The sequence below is a fragment of the Apodemus sylvaticus genome, chromosome X, assembly GCF_947179515.1.
Source record: "Apodemus sylvaticus chromosome X, mApoSyl1.1, whole genome shotgun sequence".
Classification (NCBI taxonomy): Eukaryota; Metazoa; Chordata; class Mammalia; order Rodentia; family Muridae; genus Apodemus; species Apodemus sylvaticus.
This window is the reverse complement of record NC_067495.1, coordinates 116461690-116474178: the sequence shown is the minus strand read 5'-3', so window position 1 is coordinate 116474178 and position 12489 is coordinate 116461690.

Genomic DNA, 12489 nt, shown 5'->3' with positions numbered 1-12489 from the left:
GTACCCTGATTGTTAGGGCTATCTCTCCACCCTCATTTCTCTAGAACCACAGTAAAATAAACCATGTGTAGGCAAGATCTGTGTCCTAGGGTGACATGCCCTTGAACTGCTGTGCAGCTGGATCAGGCCCTGATTGAGCATGAAGCTAAAGGAATGTGTTTGTGTGTGCTCAGGGTCATCAGGATGGTTGGGGACACCTCTAAGGGAAATGGAGGGCTGTCAAGGACCCCTCTAGACACTCTGAAGCCTTCCTAGTTGACAGTCTCTGGTTTCTCCCCCACCAAGACTCACCCCTGACATCTAACCCTGGTGAGCTGACTGTGGAAGCCCTTCTGAGGCAGTGCCACTTGGAAAGCATACTCTTTGTATCAGGCTAATGCAGAAGGAAGGAGCCTAGGAGGGGCTAGGGTGGGAATCCTGCCCCACATTTGAAGAGCACAGGGAAGCTCTGGGGTCCTCGTGGCAGAGTGCCATTCTGGCTGACAGAGTTCTAATGGATGCCAGGCTGATGTCTTGCTGGGAGGCCTGTGGCTTCTCCCTCCTCCCAGGTCTCCTTAGACCGCTGCCATAGCAGCACATACACCTTTGGGGAAGCTGAGAGTTTATCCCAGCTCGGCTGCCAGGACAGCTCTCCCCAGAAGGTACTGCTGGAGAAGCTCTCCAAGGATTCTTCTCAGCTCCCCAGAGGCTTAGCCAGGCAGTAAGAACAGCCCCAGGAAAAAGTTAGCAAAGTACAACTTTTGTTTTGTTTCGTTTTCTTTTATAGTGCTAGAAATGGAACCTTGGGGACTCGTGTATGCTTATGTGTTTTATCACTGAACCTTTTTGAAAAAAAATGAGTTAAGTTTTTGAGACAAAATCTCACCATATAGCCAGCCCTAGGTAGCCTGCAACTTGCTACGTAGACCAGACTAGCCTGGAACCCACAGAGAGCCACCTATCTCTGCCTCTTGAGTGCTGGGTTTAAGAGGGTACACCATCACTTCCGGTCTCATTAATATTTTTGCTAGAGACAGAATCTCACTATGTAGTCCAGACCAGTCTTGAACTCACTACATAGCCCAGGCTAGGCTCCAATACACAAGTCTGTTTCCTCCAGCCTCTGAATGCATGCAGTGGTTTTTAGTTTAATGTAAATGGGATTTTTTTGTTTGTTTTTTCAGAAATTTTGCATTACGGGCTCATTTTCTTTATTGTTTTTATTCATTTTATTTACCAAGAGCTTTGGGGGCTCCCCCTGTGCCTTGTCTCAGTATCAGCACAGGTGTAGAGTCGTGAGGACGAGGACGGAAACACCTGTGATGTTTGTGTTTCTCTAGTACTTGACACAGAACCCAGGGCCTCACACATTCAAGGCAAATGCTGACAAATCCCTGAACTACAGCGCCAGCTGCAAATTCTGCCTTTAGACAAGCATTTTAGCTGAAATATAGGCTCTGTTGTACTTTCTTTTCTCTCTCTAAGATCTATACTATATAAGGGCTGGGCAATACCTCAGTTGGTGGCGTGCGTGCCTAGCTTGGGCAAAGCCTCATTTTTTTTTTTTTTTTTTGTTTTTTGTTTTTTGTTTTTTTTTTTTTTTTGTTTTTTGATATCTATCACCATAGAAACCAGGAATAGTGCCTTGTAGTCCCAACCCTCTGGAGGCGGAACCGGAAGGATCAGAAGTTCAAGGTTATCTCCAGCTCTATAGTAAATTTGAAGCCAAACTGGATTACAGGACACTGCATGTAAAAAGGCATCAAGGACAACCAAACCAAAACAAACAAAAAAAAACGCACCCACTCGTAAATGTGCAATACAAATTGAACTCAGTGGGTATTTTTTTAAAGGACATGAAAGTGGGTAGGAGGTAGGGCAGTGAGGACGGATCTGGGAGGGAGTGTCTGTGATCAAACTACATTATATACATATAAATCATTCAAGTATTGTATTAAAAATTAATAGCAGGGTATAATGGCACACTTGGGGGCAGAGGCAATCAGTTATCTCTGAGTTCGTGGTGAGACTAGTCTATAAAACAAGTTCCAGGATAGCCAGGGCTGTTACACAGAGAAACTCTGTCTTGAAAAAAAGAAAGTCGGAACGAGGTGGGAGGTAGATCTGGGAGTCGTTAGAGACTGCTGAGTCTCAAAGAATTAATAAAATGATTACACTTTACAAAACAACACATATTGCATTTACTACTTGCTCTTAACTGCTTCACAATCTATTGAGTCATTCATTGCGTTCCCACCGCTTTGTTCGACCACCACTGCGTTCTTTAGAAAGGGTACAGCTGTCAGTCCTCGACGCTTTACAGTGAAAGAAATGGAAACACAAAGACACAAAGCGGCAGGCCCCACGGCACACAATCTGTAAGAGGTAGAGTCAGGATGCTGCCTGGGGCCACTCTGGTCTCTTCTTTTCTTTACCATTCTGCTCTGCTGCCCCCTTGAGCAGATAAGCCAATCAGAATAGGGCAGACAGAGGGGCAGCTGTCTCTCCTCCCTTCTCCTTTCTTCCCTGGGCTCTTTACTAAGGATCAAGGGTGGAAAATCCAGCCCTTCCCCCTTGCCATTTGAGTGTGTGGGGGTGGGGAGTGAGAAAGGTGGGGGAGGGGAGGAGGGCAGAGAGACTGGGAGGCGGTACTGCCTGGGCAAGCTAGCCCTGGGAGGAGCTGAGGAACCGTGGGATACCGCACTGGCTAAACTCCTGCGCTTCGGTTTCCAACTGTGTTTTGGGAGTCCCAGTGGGTGACAGTGACACCAGTCTCTCTTCATCCCTCCCCGTAGGGAATCATCAAGCACGGAAGAGCCAGGCCTAAGCTCTGCCTTAATACTCTGGACGGAGTAGGGAAGAGAACTCGCGCGTCTCTGAGTACTAGCCTGAAAGAAAATGACGGGTTTTTATTAAGCAAGGACAGAGTGGTTTTACTTTATTTTGCGAATTTCGGTCTTGGGAAATCCTGACTAGACCTAAGCCATGAATCCAGACACTTCTCCAGGACAGTTAGGTCACCTTAGTGGTTAGGATGAGGGTGGCAACCCTGGAAACAAAACAGACATTCAATCAATCCACTGCTTCAAAGGCACACTTAGGTTGGGCACTCTGCTGGGCGCCCAAAATATAAACATGAGGAAGAGTGCTTTCATCGGGTCTAAAAATGCTCCATGTTTGTTTGTTTGTTTTTTTTTTGTTGTTTTTTTTTTTTTGGTTTTGTTTGGTTTTGTTTGTTTGGTTTTGTTTGTTTTTTGTTTTTTTTTTTTTGTTTTTGTTTTGTTTGGATTTGGCTTTTTCGAGACAGGGTTTCTCTGTGTAGCCCTGGCTGTCCTGGAACTCACTCTGTAGACCAGGCTGGCCTCGAACTCAGAAATCCGCCTGCCTCTGCCTCCCAGAGTGCTGGGATCACAGGCGTGCACCACCATTGCCCGGCAGGAATAGGGTTTCTTTAGGGCAAGGGAAAGGAGGAGAGAGAGAGAGAGAGAGAGAGAGAGAGAGAGAGAGAGAGAGAGAGAGAGAGAGAAGAGGCCACCCATGAACACATGCAGAGAGAGGGGGAGGAGAATGGGGAGAGAAGGGGCAGAGAGGGGAGGGTAAAATAGTGAGGAGGGGGCAAGCAGCCCCTTTAATAGTGAGTCAGGCATACCTGACTATTGCCTGGTAACTGTGGGGCAGAGCCTAGAGGAAATGCTAACACCTAGCTTCACCCACAAAAAAAAAAAATGAAAATGAGGGAGAGATGCTTATGTAAATATGTAAGAAAGACGTTTTATTCTTTCTCTCTCTGTGTCCCTTCCTTCCTTTTCCCCCTCCTTCCTGTCTTCCTTTCTTCTATCTTTTTCCCCTTTCATTTCTTTTTCTTTCTTTTTATTCCTAAATAAGATCTTACTGTATTCCAGGCTTGTTTCGAACTCACAATGTAGACGAAGCTGACCTTGAGCCAGTGGGAGTCCTTCTGACTCAGCTTCCCAAAAAGCATTGTTAAAGAACTGGGCTGTTGACAAAGGAGGAGACAAGATATAGACTGAATTGACAGCTTCTCTTCCTGGCTTGGGCCAGAATGCAGGTTTTCGCCAGGACAATTGTTTTCGATTGGTTTTTTTGTTTGTTTGTTTTTCCAAAGTCTTAGGAAGGAAAAGAACGATGACTAGCCTGCCTTCTTCTAGCCAAAAATGCTGAGGCCAGTGAGACCTGCCTCAGGCAAAAGAGGAGGTGCCCTTCCACAAGTTTGAACTTCTCGCCTTTTTTACATTTATTTATTTTTATTTTGTATGTGTTTATGTGAGGGTGAGTGTGTGTCTGTACGAGTGTTATGTGCCACAACTTGTATATATAAACCAGAGAACAACTTTTAGGAGTTGCTTCTCCTCCTCCATCCTGTGGGTCCTGGGCACCAAACAGGTTGTCAAGTTTAATAGCAAGTGATCGCAGCCACTGAACCATCTCACGAGCTGGAGGCTTGAGTTTCTTACCCTGCCCTTCACCCTGTCCTGTACAAAGGTATGAAATGAATTTCTCAGAAGAAAAACACCTTTTGTAGCCGGGCAGTGGTGGTGCACGCCTGTAATCCCAGCACTTGTGAGGCAGAGGTAGGTGGATTTCTGAGTTGGAGGCCAGCCTGGTCTACAGAGTGAGTTCTAGGATCAGCCAGGGCTACACAGAGAAACCCTGTCTCGAAAAAAACCAAAAACCAAAAAAAAAAAAAAAAAAAAAAAAACCAACCCACCACCTTTTGTTAAAGAGTCTAAAGCCTGATTGACTGATTAGAAGTTCCGGGTGTGGAGTTGGGATGTTACAGATACAGAACCAAACTATCACAGGCTATCATTAGCCTCCTTCAAAGGCATTCTTTGCCCGCTTGTCTATCTGACTTACTATACATGTGACTAGCATGTGAAAACTTTGGGAATGTACTGACAGACAACTGGCTTCCCCAAGCCAAAGGCTAAGAATGCCATCAGATAACACGAGGCCTAGAGCAGAGATTAGCCTCAGTCTGCGAAAACCACCTGCCTGAGGTTACCACCAATGCGCTGAAAGCTTGTGACTTTTCTTTTGCTACTACTCTAAAAACTTCAGAACACGGTTACCTCATTTGTATTTGCAATACCCTGAAGCTCTGTTCCTGCATCAACTCTTAATTCTCTTTGAGGTAAGAGCTGTTTTTGCTTCGTCACAGGTAATAGCCATTCACCTTGGACACACATACTGGCCCTGGCCCTGCCCTTGGCACAGAGAAATGTTTCCCAACAGGCTCTGGTCAGGTGATCTCAGGTCAACACCACCTGCTTGCTCTTGCCTAAACCTGCTGATAGGAATTTGCACAGTCCTGAGAAGACAATTAAGAGGTTAGTCTCTACTGGGCTTCAGGAGGAAACAGTCCACAGAGAGCAAGGGAGGCAGTGGGTACCCTGAGGTTTACTTGATGCAGAGGTTCCTGGCACAACACTGGACTAAGAATGTGGGCCTCTGGGCCGTTCTGGTGCGGGGCTCGCATAAGACCATGAAAATGCCTTATATTTCACATAGGCTATAAAAACACTCGGTGGAGTGTGCTGCCTGCATTTGGCACCGAGGAGAGCCAGAAAGACAAACAAAACCGTAAGCGGTGCTACCTGGAACGAAAGTCATGCTGTGCTTACAAGCCTATAACCACTCTCCTGTTGGCTCCCATAAATTGCATTTTAATATTATCCCAAGCCAACTATATTTAGGAAAGGAAATGCAGTGCCAAAAAAGTCACTTATAATGCCCCAAAGCTAAATATATAAAATGCTTTTGCTATTATCTCTTTTAGGCCAAGGCTTCCCACCAAGACCTGTAACCAAGAAATACCCAGGGCTAATTTGACCAGAGAGGATCCCAGCTTTGTGGGAATCCAAGTCACAGCCCTGCTGGGATCTGCTCACAGAGAAATGTAAACTTACAAATGGCAACAAACACATTGTAGCAGATCCTGGACCTAAGAAATGGAATCTCCTTCCAGTTTGGCATGCTGGTCACAGCACTTAAGAGGCAGAAACAGGAGAATTGTTGCAAATCTGAGGCAAGCCTAGTATATATAGGGAGTTCTAGGCTAGCCTGCCGTAGTGTGACACACACACACACACACACACAGACACACACCCCATCTCAAAAAACAAAACAGAAGGAGAAATAGTTCAGTGGATAAGATCACTTGTTACTCTCTCAGACGACATGGGTTTGGGTTTGGTTCCAAGTACCCATAAGATGACTCGCAAACATCTGTAACTCCAAATCCCAAGTTTCAGAGGCTCTGATGACCCAGCCTTGGCACCAGGCATGCATATAGTGTATATATGTATACATAAAACAAGATACTCATACACATAAAGTAAATTAATTGTAAAAATAAAAAACCTGCCAGGCGGTGGTGGCGCACACCTGTAATCCCAGCACTTGGGAGGCAGAGGCAGGCAGATTTCTAAGTTCGAGGCCAGCAAAACCCCAGCAAAGAGGATGGCCTCAGTAGGCAAACTGTGCGGGCATGTGGGTCTGATTGGATCCCTCGCACCAACAGAAAAGGCCAGGCACAGTGGCGTGTCCTGGGTGGGTTAGAGATGGACAGATCCCAAGGGCTTGCTGGCCAGCCAGTCGAGCTGGAATGGTGGGCTCCAGCTTCCATAGGAGAGCTTGTCTCAAAAATGATAGTGGAAAGTGATAAAGGAAGACACCTTATGTTGACTTCTGGCCTCCATGTGAGCATGCGCATGTGGCTAAACCTGCAGACACATGTGAAACACACACACACACACACACACACACACACACAGCATATACACAAAACTATAAGTAAGTAAATAAGCTATACAAAAGAATTTCCTTCTATTTTATTATTCCTGGGGAAAAGGAAATTACAGGAACATACAGGCCTAGGACTGAGCATTTTGCAGTTGTGCAGTTTAGGGGCTGGCCTCTTCCAGAGGATCCAGGTTCAATTCCTAACACCCACACAGTTACTAAATGAGCTCCAGTCCCAGGGTGGATGGACATCCTTCTCTGGCCTTCATGGGCACTACATGTATGTGCTGCACTGACATACACACAGGCAAAACCCTCATACACATATCGATCAACCAATCACTGACCGAATGATTAAATACTGTGCCTAGGGAGGAGGAGAGGACTCTGCTAATCCCCCAAGACATTCTTTCTTTCCAATCACTTCATTGACCTCTTAGTGTTGAGACCAGGAGCAAAGCAATCTCCTGGCAAAACCTGGCTGGTTCTGTGTTGGGCTTGGCTGGCCAAGTATCTGCTCAGTCCCATGATAACAGACTCTGTCCTTGACTGTGCATAGTCACCAGGGCCAGCCCAGTAGACTCAAGCACCTCCGTTTTCCCTCTCATTTCTGCATGATCTCATTGAAAATTCATAGTCCCGGGCTGTGGTGGTGCACACCTGTAATCCCAGCACTCTGGGAGGCAGAAGCAGGTGGATTTCTGAGTTTGAGGCCAGCCTGGTCTACAGAGTGAGTTCCAGGACATTCAGGGCCACACAGAGAAACCCTGTCTTAAAAAAGAAAGAAGGAAAGAAAGAAAGAAAATTCACAGCTACCCTCTGAAGTGGCCACTGATTTTACTCTCCCCATTTTACTAATGAAAACCTGTGGCTCAGGAGGTTAAGCAGTGTGCCCCAGGCAATGGAACTCAGATGGTGAACTAGGATCTGAACCCAGATCTCTGTGGTCCTAGAGCTGTGCTGTTAACTCTGAAAGACAATGGTGACATATGCTTTTATTTTATTTATTTATTTATTTTGGTTTTTTTCGAGACAGGGTTTCTCTGTGTAGCCCTGGTTGTCCCGAAAGTCACTCTGTAGACCAGGGTGGCCTTGAACTCAAAAATCTGCCTGCCTCTGCCTCCCTAGTGCTGGGATCAAAGGCGTGTGCCACCACTGCCCGGCGACATAAGCCTTTAATCCCAGCACTGGGGAGGCAGAGGCAGATGGATCTCTGTGAGTTTGAGTTTAGCCTGGTCTACATAATGAGTTCCAGGGTAGCATAGAGAAACCCAAAATTCCATTTCTTCTAGATTTCCACACCACCTTAGCCTGGATTCTCTTGGACATCACTCTGCCTTTTCTAGCCTTGTTAAGGAGATGCAGACTGCAGGTTAACCGTGTGCTATGGACAGAAGGAAGACTAATGCATTGATAATCCATGTCTCATACTCCAGGCAGGACTTCCCCAGGGCTTGGCTCATCACCACATCTCAATTTGAATGCCTCTGTGATCTACGTTCCTTTTAATAGTGCAGGGGGAAGGAATGCCTTCAATATCCATTTTTGTGCTTGTTCAGATAGCTAGACTATCTGGGGGAAGATTGTTTTTTAAACATTATTTCATTGCTGCTAAGACTAGACTTGGCCAGACATCATCTGCCCCCTTGTGGACGATGCTTTCCTGACTCTTTGAGGAAAGGGAGAAGAACTGTATGCAATGTCTGGCATTACCCAGTATCTTTACCGACAGTCTGGGGATTGGCAATTCTGACTACATTGATCAGGAATACCTTGTGAATGTCTCAGGTTTCTTTAGTCTATGACAAGGGTGTTGTAGCTGGCATTCGACACTTGAATCTGCTGGTAAATAACACTTAGTAGGTGCTGGTAGCATTCTGGCCCCTTTCCTAATTTTCAGTCATGCTCATAAACACAAAACCAAATAAACCAAAGAGGAAAATTCTCTCTTTCCTGCCATCCCTTTCTTGCTAACCCTATGGTCACCATCGCAGACTGGAGCAAATACCCTGACCCCTGTACCACCCTCACCCCTGGACTTGACTCCTTGTCAAGCCATTTCTTATGATCAGAGACACATGTTCATCATCCAGTTCTCTACGTCCAGTGCCAAGCTCACGCTGCCTACAGGTCCCAGCCTCCCTGTCAGACAATAAATACTATCTGGCTGCCTGCCGTGCACAAAGCTCTGCACAGGGAATCAGCCCCCGTCAAAAAAAAAAAAAAAAAACGGTGCGATCACAATGGCTGTTGTGCTTTTTGTTTGGTAGTGGTGTTTGTTTGTTTGTTGTTTGTCTGGTTTTGTCCACCCACACAAGCTAGAATCATCTGGATTCTCCATCCTGGAAAATGCCTACACCAAATTGGCCTGTGGGCAAGTTGATATTTTCTTGATTGATGCCAGAGGGCTCTGCCCTCTGTGGACAGTCCCACCCCTGGACAGGTCCTGTGTGTGTGTGCAAACCTAAGCTGAGAGGGCGCAATTGAGCGCAAGCCACCAAGCAACGTGTCTTCATACTCACTGCTTGGGTTTCCTCAGTGGTGGCCCTAGGAAAGGGATGTGTGAGCCAAGGAAACCGCTTCTTCTCCAGTTGCTTTTAATCATGGGCTTTAATGCAGCAAGAGAAAGCAAAACTAAAACTGCTATCTACTGTCTTCAAGGGGTGCAGTATGCACTTCATACACGTTATGTTCATTAATGTTCAGGACAACTCTGAGATAGACATTATTTTTTGGAGAGGAAAATGAGTCTTAGAGACACGAAGCAGCTTGCCCAAGGGCACCCAGGCAATAAATAAGAATGGGTACTGAAACCCTCCACACTTTTTGCCTTTTCCACTGTTGCTACATTCCCACCAGCAGATCATTTTTTCTAGAACTTTCTCTGTGTGCTGGCTACTGTTCTGCTTAAAAAAAAATTTTTTTTAAGCTGGGCAGTGGTGATGCACGCCTGTAATCCCAGCACTCTGGGAGGCAGAGGCAGGCGGATTTCTGAGTTCGAGGCCAGCCTGGTCTACAGAGTGAGTTCCAGGACAGCCAGGGCTATACAAAGAAACCCTGCCTCAGAAAAAGAAAAAAAAAACTAAAAAAAGAAATAGCATGCATGAATTATACATAGTAATAGGTTTCATCGTGACATTTTCACACCTATGCGTAATGTATTTCAATCATATTCACCCCCATTACTCTCTTGTCTCTGTTCCATTAACCCTTTTACCGACTAGCCCAGCCTTCCACCTTCCTCTCCCTGTCTCTGATGCTGGCCACTGTTTTTTATGCTAAAAATATAGGGATGAACAAACCAGGCGTGCCTCTGATCTCCCCTTTTAGAGCATCTAATCTCATGGGAGAGGCTAGTTTTTGCTTTGCAACTGTATTCTCCTAATTTCTGCTGGTCTACTTGTCCCAACTCCCATTTGTAGGAAGTTTTGATTTCTTTTTTGTTTGTTTGTTTGGTTTTTTTTTTTTTTTTTTTTTTTTTTTTTGGATTTGGTTTTTCGAGACAGGGTTTCTCTATATAGCTCTGGCTGTCCTGGAACTCACTCTGTAGACCAGGCTGGCCTTGAACTCAGAAATCCTCCTGCCTCTGCCTCCCAAATGCTGGGATTATAGGTGTGTGCCACCGCCACCGGCTTGGAAGTTTTGATTTCAATTAGCTAAATAACATGCCCCTCCCTTCTTCCTTCCCTTCCTCCCCCTTTCCTTGATTACTGAAACAGATACTGAGAGACCACACAGGACAGTCAGTGTTTTACACAATCAGATTGTGTCTAGTGGCACTTGTGATTTCCCTTTTGCTATCCTGCCTCTGCACCATTGCCCCTGTCGTGCCTTGAGTTCTTCCGCTATCTTCTTCGTGGTCCTGTGCCAAAATTCAAGCCCCTTACTTGGGCTCATCTCAAATCTTGCCTCCATGGTGGAGTCTCTCTTGACCCCTGGCCACAATCATCCTTCTCCTCTCTGAAGTCATCGAACAATCCCTGGGAAACTCAAGAGTCAGAATAATGCATTTAGCTGTTCTCTATCCATAACTCTTGCATCTATATATGGATCTTGTGTTTAGACCCAAGCAGCATTTTCTGTGTGTTTCTCATGGATTTCTTTGTTTGTTTGTTTGCTTGTTTGTTTTTCAAGACAGGGTTTCTCTGTGTAGCCCTGGCTGTCCTGGAACTCACTCTGTAGACCAGGCTGGCCTCGAACTCAGAAATCCGCCTGCCTCTGCCTCCCAGAGTGCTGGGATTACAGGCGTGCGCCACCACTGCCCGGCTCTCATGGATTTCAATGGTGGGAAAGGTGGCAAACCTTTGTAGATGGTCTTCCAGTTAACAAAGGGCTGTTTTATCATGATTGTCACAAAAGTCGCTTCCATTTCATCTTTCAACTAAAAAAAATTGAATTTGAAATGACTATTACCTGAATATATTCTCAACAGGTAAGTGAAAGAATGATCTGATTACTGTGTTCTGGAACTCACTCTGTAGACCAGGCTGGCCTCGAACTCAGAAATCCACCTGCCTCTGCCTCCCAAGTGCTGGGATTAAAGGCGTGCACCACCACTGCCTGGCCACACTCAATCTGTTGCTCTAGTCATTTTCCCTGGGCTGTCTTCCAGAGGGCAAGAATCAAGTTTATCAGGGGGTTCTACGTTAAAACTGGGGCTGAGGAATCTTAAAAAAAAAAAAGCAATGAATCCCCCTGTACATGTCTTAGCTTTGCACAAGCCATTGTGCTGAGAGGTGGGTTACACTGACCCCATCTAGTCAAGGTGCTATGTCATTGGGGCCCTGAAAGTCTCCTTAAGGAACTTCTACAGCAAGTCGAGGCCCGTCAAGCATTTGTTGAACATATGCCATTGAAGGGAATACTAGATATGCTATTGTTGAGGACCTAAGACTTGCCTAACACGTCCCACACAGTTAGCCGACCAGCCAGCACATGCCCAAATTCTATATTATGCACTGCTGATGACGTTTCTGAGGGTTCAATCCAGCAAGCGAATGGTTGCAGCGGTGTTGGGAAGGCTTCTTGGAGGAGGTGGGGAGGACTGCAATAGTTGGCAGGCAGCCTATGTAGTGAACAGGCTGCGTGAAGAAGCGCGCCCTCTGTAGGTAACTTCAGGAAGGGCGGCTAGAAATCTGCCGGGGGGGTGGCCAAAGGGAGACGGAAGTGACGGGTATTCTGCTGCCGCCGCTCCTACGGGTGCACCACGCTGTGCTGCTGCTGTTTCCTCTGCTTCTCTTTTGTCCAGTCAGACACCAAGCGGCTTCCAACCCCCGTTACGCCCATCGCAATTGCGATTTCCGCTTGGGGCGTTCCCAGCCTTCTCCCCTATTTGTCCTTGGTTTTAGGCGTGGCGAGCAGGGGCGTTTCCTTCAACTCGCCACTTTCCCAGTGGCGATTGTGTCTGCCTCCGTGCAGAAAGCACCCGGCAAACTTTCCCAGGCAGAGGCCCGCCATCTAAAAAAACCAGATGGGCGGCTACTGAACGAACACTGAAGCACTTCGGTTTTTGTTTGTTTGGTTTGGTTTTCTTTTGCTTTGTTTTTAACCAGGCTTCTGGTAAAATAGTAACTCTTTTAATCCTTACCACTGCGCTAGACAGGTGGCGTTCCCCAGGCTGTTTTACAAGAGAACAAACAGAAGTGCTGGGAATTGAGTGTCTTTCCCAGAGTAACGCAGCAGAACCACCTCTCCAGGCAATTCTGTAAATGTTGGGTCCGTACCCAACTAGGCCCACGTTTCCTG